Source organism: Strigops habroptila, chromosome 1 (assembly GCF_004027225.2).
Source record: "Strigops habroptila isolate Jane chromosome 1, bStrHab1.2.pri, whole genome shotgun sequence".
Lineage (NCBI taxonomy): Eukaryota > Metazoa > Chordata > Aves > Psittaciformes > Psittacidae > Strigops > Strigops habroptila.
In genome coordinates, this window is record NC_044277.2 from 23,960,021 (window position 1) to 23,973,734 (window position 13,714).

Below are 13,714 nucleotides of genomic sequence, written 5' to 3' on the forward strand. Positions count from 1 at the left end.
ATTGCTATTTATTGCTTCTGTCCATTTATTGTTTCTGTCCTTACATATTAAGCAAATGAACAAGTTTTGAATAGTTCAGAAAATAATTCCCATGTGGCTCATCGTCTTGCAGTGGTTTTGTACTGTAGCTACTCTTATGTTGGCTACCAAAATGCTCTAGAGACTTTAGAATATTTTCTGCTGAATTCTCCTTGAGCTACATGAAGAGGTGACCTCCAGGATTTCTATTGGCGTGGTATTTTTATTTTGAGGACTAGAACCAGAGGAATTCCCAGTCTGTGAAAGCTTATAGTCCTTTCTGAACTAGCAGGCAAAGTAGAAGCAAAAATAGGATTCTGGGTAGAGCAAAGTGTCCCTTGTATTCTCGGTACTGGAAGGGGAAGGATGCAAATGAGTAAAGAAATAAAATACACCAGCCTGGCAAGAAATGTCTCCTTATAATCAGCTTTCTTCTGTGGTTGCTTATTCTGGCTTTGTCTCACTTGTTAATGGAAGGCCTTTCATTCTTACCTGCAGGCAGCACCTCTAGTTCAGAGACCTGAACTAGAGATGCTTCTCATTTGCTTTGTTGTCCGTGTGTTTCTGTTCGGTTTAGGGGAGCTTGAGGTGAGAGGAGACATCTCTTGAGTCCCTGTGAAGCTTGCTTGTTTCTTTCCCAGTGACATGACATTTACTTCCTTTCACTACAGAAATGTCTCTTCCTTATTGACATTCTGTTCCTCTGTGAGTGTAATGTGTTGCTAGCTATATACTATACCTTTCGATGCTGGTGGATCTGCATTTCTTTCTCACTCCACATCTGCTTTACAGTATCAGGTTATCTGCCTGAGTCAGACTTCTCACTTCTCAGTGCCTGTTCCTGTTTTTTTTTCCCATGTATTCTTAATGCGGATACATGCACCACAGTTGTGGCTAGGCCTTCTGGACCTCGAAGTGCTATAAATTTTTACTGTTCCAGCAAATGATAGTCTGTTAGCATGTGTGAAAGGAATGGTAGGAAGACCTGCTCTCCTTCTTCCCTGTTCTTATCCTCTTATTCCCTTCACTGCATCTGGCAGTGCCATTCCTTGTCTGCACATTTATAATGTACGTAGTACAAGCAGAGTAATTTTAGGCAAGGACAAATTTCTGCCATATGTTCATGTCCTTCTACTAAGATAACTGAAATAAACAGGCTTCAGGAGGAATTTAATTCCCAACAGCTAATAGACTTATACGTAGGATTAAAAAACTGTAACTATGATAACTCTGTGATAATTGTGATAGCATCTTGTGTAACTTCATCTATCTGAGTAATTGTGTAATGATGAGTCTATAATTTTGTCGGTTGCTCCCTAATTATCTTTCTTTTCTTGTTCCTCCCTGCTTCCCCTGGTAAGCTTTCGACTCCTGTGGAATCATCTCAGTTGATGTGCTTGCCTTAGGTCAGAATTCTTAACAGGTAAAAATGGTGGGAGAGAGTACTCCAAGACCAGGAGAGATTACTTATAGCTACTCTTGCTTGTCATACTCCTGTTTTCTAACATCTTCCACCTCACTAGCTTCAATTCCTTTCTTTCATTTATATTTCTCACATTTTCCAGCTTGGGATTTTTCCCCCACACAATGAAAATGCACAGAGCTTGCATACTATCTTATTTGGACAGTCTTTGTGTCTGCTGGATTTCCAGTAAGCAAAGCCAGTCAATTGCTTATAATTAAAAGAGAATTGTTTCCAAGTGGGAGGAAAAAATGAGGAACAAATGAGGAATTGTGATACTCAGGCTGGCTGGCTAAGCTGTCATTTACAGTAGTTAAAATAATAGTCTGTTAGCTGGGTATGTAACACATGGTGAAATTTCAGTCATTCTGTGACCTATGTTTCTGTGTTTTACCTCTGCTAAAAATGAAAGAATTTGCCTTGATGTCGCCCAAGTTGCCTGTGTAGTGATGTGTATCCTCTTAAATGGCATCCAGTTTGTCTGGGCAAATTTTCCTCCATAGAAAGATACAATTTCCTGAAGTTTTATTGAATACTAGCTAACAAAATCAGTCTCTGTGAATTTTTCCCTGTCAAACCTGCAGTTCAGTGCTAAAGTAGTTGAAAACCTTGTTTGTGATGCATGTGTGAGGGGAGGTGGATGAGGGTCAGAGAACCGAAGGAAGGCTCAGCTGTCTGCAGGCATTGGCATTCCCCACTGCCCGTGCCTTCCCTCCGTGCTATAGGATTTGAACGCTATTTTATCCTAGTGATTACACGGAATGATTTGTTGATGTATCCAAACATCTCTGAGTGAACACACCACCTTGTTTGGCTCGGTATTATTCACGCAAGAAGAATATCCTATAATTTTCATTGAATACTTAATCAGCAGTTACTCCACATGATTTATGTTTTCTATTTGTTGTTTAGCAAAACTGCAGCCTTGAAAAATCATACCTAATTTTTTGCATTTTTCTGTATGCAAATAGAATTTGTTAAAAAAGAAGTCACTGTTTCCTGGCCATTTCCTCCTGGCTCTCCATTTTCATCTATAGTTAGCATAATCACCATCATTAGCATAATTTAACATAAATGTCAGCTAACAAGTAATTGCACTGATGATGGTGCCCTCCATACTCAGTCGATGTCAGGACGCAGTCTGGTTAAGGCTCAGTCATTTTGTTCACCGCATTCTGTGCATCACCATTTGCTAACTTCATATGTCTTTATATGAACCTTGTCTGTATTGCTAAGTGCTTTCTCAAAATAAGGCAGTTTTCAAAGTTCAGAACATTCTGCAGACTTGAAATAAGTCAATCAGTTTATAAATTACTGATTTTTATTATTTTCTTTTCTAGCTTTAGTTTTGCAGTGAAACAGTACAAGATGTTTATCTAGTTTAGGGATGGGGAGGGAGGATTTTGGACTGCCTGTGGTTGGTTACTACATCGTGATTTGTCTTCTCTATTGCATCAGATAAAAACTACTGCAGTAGTCTCGAGTTGTATCTATTATTAATCACTGAAGGTGTCATGTGAAAGAAAGTAATTTATCATAACTCAGCTGCAGTTTGCAGGTAAATTTTATTTAGCCCACCCGTCATGCTATTAAGAATACTATTTTGTGGAGTCAAAACATTTATGTGTGACAGGTACCAGAAATACAGGACTAAAATTGTGTGTGTGTAAAATTACTATTACTATTGATACCTTCTCCATTATAATATGGAATTCACTTAGGGGTGCATTGTTTTGCATTGTAAGGAAGCTTTGGCAGTAGGTTGTACAACATGATGGACTTCCAGATGACATTAGTAGCATCAGATGTCAGTTTGGCCAAGCCACTTTATACTGGTTTACCTTAGGCTATAATGTGTGTGTTCTATAAATGCTTTTGTGTTTATTTATTTCTCAGGTTTTCTCTGTGTTTGGATATATTGAATTTTGGTCATCTGTCCTTTGTAGTGTTCTAGTTTCCCTGTACTTTTGAAAAAGTACTTGAAATTTGGCATTAAGTTGGTCTTTGGCCATTCCTATAAAACCTTGCTCAAGTTTGTCTAATTCATGGGTCATTGGTAAACGCAGAATTTGGTCATTTTCAGTACAGTTTTGTTACATTTTGGATGTCGTCCCGAATAACTGAATTCTTAGGGAAGCCTGCCCAGCCTGGGCATATTGCACTGTTGAGAGCAGAACGGGGATTTCTCAGCTGTGAATACCTTGAATGAAAGACAGAAAATGTGTCCCTAGTTTTGCCACTAACAGGCCAGGCAGCCTCAGTGAGGAAGCCACTTTGTTTAGATCCAGGGAGGGTGACAGATGACAGCAAGGATCTCGAGCACAAGTGCTCGAGGGCAGTAAGGATTTCAAAGCTGTTGGGCTATACAGCTGGATAGGTAATGGCCCAGCTCTTCTGCAAAAAGACCAGCAATAGCCTGGAAAACACGATTTGTAGCTCTGTGATTGAGTGCTGCATAGTGAGTGTGCAGAAAAGGACTGAACTAAGCTTGCTTAGGGAATTTAGCCATTGTTGTTTGTTATAATTATTTCTGCTAGATAAAATCTGTTCCTTGCAGGAGAGTTTCTGTTATATAACTGTGCTATTTTGCACAGTTCAGTTTTGAAAATACCCTATTCCTAAGTGAACCTCCAGGATGGTACTAAAGATGTTTTTCAACAGTCCAGAAGTCAAATATATTTTGAGTTTCAGATCCTTTTGCTCTGAAGCTGCAGTGGGCATCTGTCAAGATGTTTCAAATGAAATATAGAAGTAAATTTGATCTTTTTTAAAATCTCATCCTCCTCTGATGAATATGTACATGTACATACATACATACACCACACATGCCCAGTGAGATATACGTACGGTATGTTGGTAAGAGGAGCTGCACATGCTGCAGAGGTTTTCAGGCAGCATCAAGGGTCAAAGCAGTCCCTTGGGAACAGCAAGTGGAGCCAGTCTGCTGATGGAAAGCTGCCACATCTCCATGTCTTCTAGCGTTTCCTTATATAAGTGGTCTGCTCAGGACCAAAAATAGGCAGGGTTGACACAAAGTAAGCTCTGTGTAAAGGCATCCTGAATTTACAGCTCCCTGCATGGAATCATCTTAATAATTTACATTGGAATTTCTGTGCAGGTTAAGTTGTATTCCATTTTCTTACATCCAGAACCAGCAAAGGCAGCAAAATAAGCACTGCTTACCTCCACAAGGATCAATTTTTCCTCTTCCCTCCTTCCTCATCTTCCCTGTTCCGGTTTTGCTTTCCTAGTAAGAATTACAGCTAGAGCTCTAGGTTTTTGTGCTTGGGCCATAAATACTACTTTTCTGCTTGGACTACTGAATGGATTACATTTATGTAAATCAAAGTTATGTAACTTGATTTGGAAGGATTACTTTTTCCCTTTCCAAATATTTTGTCAGCCACTCTGCAAGTAATCATTGCTGCAGAACATATGAAAATTCTCAAAAATATGACTCATCCTTTGTGTGCCTCTTTCCAGGGTAACGTCATAAATTTTAAACAGTCCTGTTTAAATAATTTAGGACGGGAATATATTGTGTTTCACGCTTGTGACAGCAGGTGTAAGTTTTATTGATTATTTTTATTTTAAGAAGTCTTTATTATAATCCAGGGAAATCAAAGATGACCATTAACAAACACAAACAGAACATTAAAAATGTTTTTCCTTCCAATATGTGCTAAACGAGATGTTAATACGATGGATACGTAATCTTAATAAATCCCTTTCTGCCTGCTTGCTTTTTGTTACAGATCTTAAAGTCTTTGCATTTTAGGAAGAGAGGTTTTGTACAGCACCAAAATAGTTTTATTTTTAAGAAAAAACCCCCAATGGAATTAATAGCAAATGCTTAAGAGAATGCCAAACTATATATTTGTGAAGCACCACATGTGGATTTAGCTGTGTACCTTCCATACAAAAGGATGCACACTTAGATTCTGCAGGCTGCTTCAAAAATTTTGAGATGGCTACAATTAACCTGTGATTGTTTAATAGTCTAATATCTATTTCTTAGTAATTTGGATTGTTTTATAATTTAAATATTTGGAATTTTCCCACTTATATCCCATTTAGACTATCATTTATTGCAATAACATTCAATATTTACAGAGCCAAAGTGTAAATGTTGCTTTTTAATATCACTTCGCATTTATTTTTTGAAGTAAAAGAGCCTTTATTTGACAAATTAATCCAAACAACTTCCAGTGTGGATGGCAACATGAAGATGTGTAGTAAACAGTCAACTTGGATGGCACTGGACTGGTTCCCATGTTTTACTGAGCTGATCTGGCTCACTGCACTGAATGATGCCTGCAGCTTTTCAGCATTCTCAATGATGCTGCTTTTTCCTTTGATAATAGGACTTGCACATCCATTTCTGTGGACTTGACAGAAGCTTTCAGCTTAGTTCATTAAATTTTTATTGTGGAAGCTGGAATGACTTGGATTTTTAGACAGTTGAGAGGTTTAGGAAGAATAGTTTTCTACCATGGAGCTATAATTTTAGAAGTAATATGCTCTCCATCCTCCCTTCTCTGCAGTTGATAACCTTAAGAGGTAAATTTCATTAAATGGCAGTGAGAGGATTGTTCCTACTTGTTCAAATTAAGTACATCTCCCATCTCTATTATTGCATACAGAAGGTTCCTATTTGAAAAGAAAATTGAGGTTACAAACTCAAGTATCCAAAACCTTGCAAATACGCACAACCTGAATCCAGCCTTCTCGTGCTCTTGGGTATAGTCATTAATTACATGATTATGGATTATATTTCTGCAGGCTTCCTTGCCAGTTTCAGATCACAGAATGGACTGTGTCTGCTTAGCAAGCCGCTATTCAGTATTTTCTTTCTACCTCCTTGTTCAGGTATAGAGTGGTGCCTTGTTTTCAGCACACTGTTCAAACTATTTTGAATTAATTAGCTAATGTTTTTTTCCTCTGGTGCCCATCATGATAGTATCTGAGTGCTTCACAGATGTAATTAAGTTTCACAACATCCTTGTGAGATAAGAGGTTGGTATAATCTCCACTTTTAAGTGGGAGTTGAGGCACAGAGAGAATAAAACCCAAAAGCCCTGTTATTACAGAAGGTGCAGACTGAACCAGCCAGGACTGCATTATCTCAGTACAGTTAATCTTTCCAAACCACAACTTCCAGTTACACCTGTTAGTGTTCACTATTACTACAAATGAGGCTGAATCGGAAGGCACGCGCTCAGACAAATGTTTACTGCTGAAAGTTGGGGTTAAATGACTTTCCTTACTCCACAGAGGAACTGTAGAAGACATGCAGGTAAATTCCAATTCTCTAAGGCACTAAGGGAGATTTAGGTTAGACATCAGAAAAAATTCTTCCCTGTGAGGGTGCTGAGGCACTGGCACAGGTTGCCCAGAGAAGCTGTGGCTGCCCCATCCCTGGCAGTGTTCAAGGCCAGGTTGGACGGGTCTTGGAGCAACCTGCTCTAGTGGAAAGTGTCCCTAGTGGAAGGTTCGAACTAGATGGTCTTTAAAGTCCCTTCCAACCCAAGCCATTCTATGATTCTGCTTATCTAACCACAAGAGTGGACCTTCTGTACTCAGAAGGACGGAAGGATTGAAGAAGGCAGTCTTGGCCTCTTTCATCATACACCTTTTGCAGCTCAGGGGTCGTGCAGGCAGCAGCGGCCTCTTTTGCCAAGCAGTTCTGTTCTCTGCACTGACTGAGCAAGAGGTCCTGTGCCAATGTAGTGCAGCATGTTTTCTGTAAAGACTTTATCATGAATGCATATGCACTATGGGCAGATCAGGTCACTAGAACAATCGTCTTTTTGACATCTCCAGCTCAACTTCACAACCTTAAAACTATTCACTTAATGGAAGCTGGGTTTTGGGGATGGGGCGGGGGCTGAGTGACATAGTTTTGTACCACAAGGTTGTAGATGTTAATCTTCTGGGTTTTAGAGCAAATTAACATTTCTAAACAGATTATTCCATATAATTTTATGTTTGCATCTATGTAAGACAGACAAGGTTGAAAGTCTTATCTTTACCGTTTTGGGGTAATAAAGTGAATCACTGCAGTAAAAGGTCACTGAATTCAGTGTAGACCATTAATACAGTGACTTGCAGGGTTTTACCCAGGGAGTTTTGCATGTGTTTGCTGACAGTAATACTGAAAGATTGAAAATTTTTCAGGTTGAAGAGCAGAATGTAACAATGGTCCAAGCTTTAGCTCCTGCTTTGCCTTCACCACCTTGTCCACTAGAAGTTATTTGCCCGATTCTGGGCTCTCTACCAGTCCTAAACTCAGAATTTATTTGGGTTCGTCTTGCAGGGTGTGATCAGCCAAATGGATCCAGTTCGAAAGTTTAATTGCCTCCATCTCTTATGTGGCACCTACATCTGCCCTTGCAGCCCTAACCAACCAGAGAACGGCTGAATCTAGTTCTGTAAGATGATACAGAACAGTGTAACAATACAGGAGTTTCGAGTACCTTTTAGACTAATCGAATTAGAAGAAAAGTTAAACTAGAAGGCTGCAGGAAGAGGAGTGGGCCCTGTTTAGCAGGAGGTTGAGTTGCTCCAAGTGTCCTTCATGTCTTTGTGGAGCCAGTGCCCTTCTGGGCTCACCTGCTTGCCATGTTTTATGTTGCAATGCCATGTTGTCCTTAGCTGGTTTCTTCACTTTATTTTCCATCTCACTGCCTAATCAGCTCCTGTTCTCATTTCTGCCTTCCAAGTCTTCCCTTGATTTCCCTTGATGGCTTTCAGCCATATGTTTTTTTAGTAAACCTTGAATTTTGAGGCTTAGAGATGAGGGGTAGCAAGTTTTTCTTGCGCCAGTTCCTGCTTAGAAATCCCAACTCTTTCTGTCTGTTCCTTGACTCTTATACTGCACTCTGGTCCCAGTCTGCCCCAGTGCTTCTCCCCATCCCTCCTCCTGACATAATCTGCTGCCTCCTGCTCTTTTTCCCCCACCTGGTTTCTAGCCTTTCCTTGCGCACCCTGCTTCCAGCTCAGACTTAAGGTCCTTTACCAAGTTGTCAATTTTCCAATGGTTTAACACCAGCCTTCCTTTCCAGCAGTAGTCTTCCTTTTAAGGTTTCTTCTCCCAAATTGCTCTTCCTTGGAGCTGGTCCTTGTCCCCTCTGCCATCTTTCCCTGTTTGTGTCTGGACGGGAGATGATGTCCCTGAAGGAGAGGGACAAGAAAAAGTTCCTTGCTGGTATGCTTGGAAGAGACCCAGCTTTGGTCTGAGCAGTGAGAGCTGTGACTACAGAGAAGGCTATTCTCAGCCTCGGTTAGAGCATGTCCAGTGTGTAATCCCCAGGAAATTAAGCTGCAGAGAATGTGCAAACTGCATTTATTTCCAAGAGCTTTTAGCTGTCAGGAATGAAAAGAAGTTTTACCCCAGCCAAAAGGAAAAAAACAACAAAACAGTTCTATCTTTTCCCCAGATTTTTAGATTCTTCTCTGGAGTATTGAGTTGTTAGAGCTTCTACAAGGAATCATAGTTTATTGTGGCTAAACCTGCATTAATCTGTGATTTTTATTCTCATAAACAGTGGCTTTCTTTCACTAAAAGTTTTCATGGACATGGGGGGTTGTGTGTGAATATGTGCACTTAAAATGAGACAGCCAGTGTGGAAGATGTCGAATGGACTGGTGAAGGCCTGGCAAAGTTGTTAGCTGTGTGAAATAAGATTTGCTAATGGAGATCCTCATAGAAATGCACATTCAGCAATCTAGAGGCTAGTTTGATTGGAGTTTCAGATGAAAGATAAGCATATAAGGTGACTTTAAACCAGATGTTTAAAAATACTTTAAAATTTTGATAATTTGCATTTTTGTTTGAAAGTAATTTTGGGTGTAAAACAGTGATGTGTTTTTCAAAGAAAATATTCCTGTTCGAAATATCAGTCTTTAGGTGAGTTTGCTAATGATGCTGATATGTGTGAGAGAAACTACATACACATTTTGTGTTTGAAAGAGGGGTACAAAGCACTGGGTTGTGATACAGCTAGTCAGATGTAATCCCAGCTGTCATTGATTCCTATGGTTTTTATGGCAAGTCAGATTGACTCTTGCTGGTTGCACTCCTCATAAAAGTCTCACAGAAGTGCTGTGAGAAGAGTTATTACATATTTTGCTATCTTCGAGGCACACTAATATACATTTACACATTGCTTAATATTAAGTTTATCATTAGACTGAAATTGCTTTGCAAATGAAGGATGATGCTATCTCTGTCTCATACTTCTTTAAATATTCCTGGGATATCTTAGGACTATTTAACATACAGATCTTTCATTTGGAACAAGACATTTAACTCCTATGTAAACATCTGTTCTCTAAATGTTATGAATTAATTCGATTAGGAACTTCCTCTGCTCAGAAGACAGAGATGATGTTGGCTCTGTGGGGCAGATCGATGGCACCCGTACAGAGGGGCTGCAGAGGCTGCAGCAAAGCACTGCCATCGATTTGTGGCTATGATTCTTTCAGAGCCCAAATCTCCTTTTACCTAAGTCTACATTTGTTGTTCTGCCTCCCTCTCTTTTTAGACTATTCCTTAGCCTATAGAGTGCAACTTGAATCAAAGTTGACTGATTTGTAGGTTTTTCATTGTGACAGTGCTTTTTATTTAGAAGATTCAGAGCAGTTAAAGGAAAACTCCCCATTGTGTCATACATGTTTACAGCATGGAAGGTCAGGTACAGAGATGTTGGGTAACTCAATAGGTCCCAGGATTTCAGAATCACCCCAATCTAACAGTAGCTGTCACAAAAAAGGCGCAGCCTTCCAGTTGTCTTGTTCCAAACCGCACATATCCCTTTCTTGTATTGACTGCAGTTGCTGGTGGGAATCCTTGAGCTGGCTTACCTGCAGCTGGTGGATGAGAAGCAGAGGGGAAGGAAGGGTGAGCTTGTGGGCTTTGGCAGCTGCCTGCAGTTGGATGGGGTTAAGCCATCCATTAAACCATACCTTGAGCTGCGGTGTCTAGTGCCCTGGTCACTGGAGCGTGCTGCACTGCTTGCTGTAATGCATACTTACAGTGCTGCAAGCTGGAGTGTATAGTCTACTAAAAATGCATGTTTGAGTTACCTTTTGTAGTCTTTCATAATGCAGCTACTTTCTTGGTGCACTGGGAGTAACCTTATGCACTTAATCGATGCGTTTTCTCTAAATCCTGCTCATCAGAAACTGGTTAAACTAGTTTGCCTTTGGAACGCTCTCCCCCCCACCTCCTCCTGTTCCCTCTCCTGGATCCTGGCCCACTTTCTGTAAATCATCACCTTCCCGAGGCTGCTGAAACTTTTCCTCATACCAACTAGGCTATGGTTTATATCTTAAAACTTAAACCCTTGTTTTCTCAAACAGAGAGAGAAAGCTTTTTTATTTGTGGAAGCTTTTTAAAACCTTTTTATCCATGTCTTGAAATTTCCCAAGCCCTTCATTCGGGAAGGAAACACATCCACTTGCTAGACTTTCTTCATGGTTAAGAAAACTGCACTCCCAGGCTGGGCAGTTTGCTGTTTGGGAGAGAAATGAGCAGGCATGGTTTCCTGAACGTTCTCATATGTGGTGTACTCATGGCTTCTGTTACTTATTATTTTCAGTCCAAACTGATTAACAGCAGAGCTCGGAATTTACAATCACAGTTTATCTTTCAGGCAAACCCAGCTCTATTTAAGATACTGTCTACGGTCAGTGAGCAGCAAGGGGTTTACCGTTGAAACCATTGCTCTCTGTCCCCCTGTGTCAAACACTGAACTTAGTCCCCATGTGTAATTTAAATTCCAGTCCTGAAAAGTTCCTGACACTGTATTTATTGAGTTTGGATATTCTGCTATTGCACTGAAATAAATCTATGAAATTACATAGGTGTGATGCTGAATACAGACAAAAATGATAAGATAAAAAGAAGGTTGAATGCAAGTACCTAATCAGCACTGTTGGTGAACAGGTTTAGGTTTTCTATTCAAGGAAATTCTATGGAAGATAATGTTTAGAGGAGGTAATTATTTTTACATAAAAATGTTTAGCTAAAAAACAAAAAAGAAAAATAGCACTTTTATCTGAAACTATGCTGTCATTATAGGTAAAAGGATAATACTTTATGTAACATAGAAACAAATCATTCTTGGATATTTTATAAATAGAAATTATGGTAATTCAGAAGATGAAGGAAGAAATCTGAGCATTGCAGAGGCTGTTATTTTTCAGTTTTCCCATAGGAACATGGTAGTATTATATAGAATACTGGTGCCCAGCTTGCTTCTCACTGGGGGCAGGTTGCTTTGGAAATCCTTTTTGGCAAAAGTCACTATTACAAAATGCTAGCAGTTTTCAGCTCTGTTTCTGTAGTACTGAGTTTCTTATTATATCAAATGAAGTAGGGATAAGAAGAGTTGGAAGAATTGTTACTGACCTGAAAGTTAATCTACTAGTGATTCGGTAACACCACACAGGACTAGCTAAGTAAAAGAGCAATGACCATAAAACAGATCTCAGGGGTCACCAAACTCATGTGGGAGGTCAGTGGAAGAGATCAGGAGAGGGTCGTTTATTTATGGATGGCCGTCCTTCGGGAGAGAAGAAGAAAGTGCTGCGACGAAATCTCCAATTCTTGCAGTAACAGTTACTTAAAATGTTAATAGGAGGAAAGAAGTTGCTGATTAAACAAAGAGAATCCATTTGAAAAGCAAAGAGAAAATATTCCGTATTTATCTTGTTTACAATTAGAAACTCAATATAGAATCAGATTAGTCTTTTGTATTTTTAGCAGTGTTTGGGTTTTCTCTCCCCCCCATCCCCTTTGCTCCTATAAATCTTATCACTTGTGATTACTGAAGATCCAATAGAGCTCTTGTACCTTTTTGCAAAAGTGCAAGGATTTATTCTTGTTCTCTGGCTCATTTCCCAGGTTTCATCTACAAAGAATCCCCTACATTTCCGAGAGAGCTGCTCTGTTCTGTTTTCTCATCCTTCTGCAGTGTGGCAGTGCAGCAGTAGCTGCTCTGTTACTCCTTAGAGATGGGGGCATCTGTTGCATATAACACTACAGATGATGGCTAATGCCCTGAAGAAGCATCCACCTATGGAAAATCTTATCTGTGTTAGATAGTGTGTTAGCATAAAGTTCTATACAGACAAGAAAACTTTCAAAGAGCTTTGGGAAGAAAACTCTCTTCAATAAATGCAGCATTTTTCATTTAGGTAATACCTTTTTAGTAAACGCTGGTCTGCAGAACTGCACTCATTTTGGGCATGTCAGTTTTGACGGTTTTGCAGTTTTAAGAATATATAGACTTGATGTAGAAGTGATAAAGTTGCCTTCTTATTGGACCATTATTGTGAGCAAAAGTTTGCCCTTGCCACTTCTTTAAATACCAGCACTTGGAAATTTTGGAAAGGTTATTCTGTGGCATAAGCACTTTTGTAACAGATTTGTATAGTGTTGAATCCCAGATGGAATCAAAGGAGCAAGCTGATTTAAGCCTTTAACCAGCATGCAAGGGTATTTTGATGAAAATTAGTGTGATTCTCCCTTTGAAGTTGTGCATGTGCTGTAAAGGAATGCTACAGATATTCTTTTAGGTAATGCTGGGCACTTATCTACCACCACTTATGTCAGATTTCTAACTCTCAAAAGAGTGTGTTTATTTTTAATTGATACTTTAATCAGCTGCTGTCTGTTCTGTTGTGATTTCTTAACCTTATTAGCCTAAATATTTCCTATTAATATTTACATTTGTGACACTTATAATTAGGCAACTGCTGACAAATCTAAATCAATCTAAGCTAGTAATAACGTTTGAGTTGCTGCAAACTCAGGAGATGGTCTGTGAGAAGATTTGCACAATTACTTATTTTTAAAGGCTATAACAAAAGGAGTTGAAATAATCTTTTGCATTATTACAGTTACAGTTATTCTGCCACTTAGTACTAATGTCTTCAGCTCCAGATCTGGTTATTGGCCTCCTTTGCTCCCTTTCATGAGTTCCGTGTTCCTGTCTTGCTTCAAGAACATTGCCCAGTACTGTCTCACCAGGACCCCCAGTATTGTCTCATCATTTTCTTCTATGGTCGTTGCCCTCTTCTGTTTTTTTCCAGCTTTTCCTTTTATTCTTTCCCCACTCTCATCGTCTTGTATGTATGTCAGATCAGCTCACTTACTAACATACCAAGTAACATGCTTTTCCTGGTGGTGTATACTTTCCAAAACAATTTAATGGCTACTATTTCAGA

The 13,714-nt window shown here is 39.5% G+C and overlaps 1 protein-coding gene across 3 annotated transcripts in view; it reads left to right on the top strand.

Annotated features, from left to right (window-relative positions):
- RAD54B (RAD54 homolog B) overlaps positions 1–13,714 on the top strand; it is a 66,201-nt gene that overhangs the window by 27,286 nt on the left and 25,201 nt on the right. The window contains exon 1 of one of the 3 annotated variants that reach the window (XM_030511219.1): positions 12,604–12,682. The exons of the other annotated variants lie outside the window; for them this stretch is intronic. The gene's annotated coding sequence lies outside the window, so the exon portion shown is untranslated. Of the gene's footprint in view, positions 1–12,603; positions 12,683–13,714 lie in introns of those variants that run through there. 3 annotated transcript variants of the gene reach the window in all.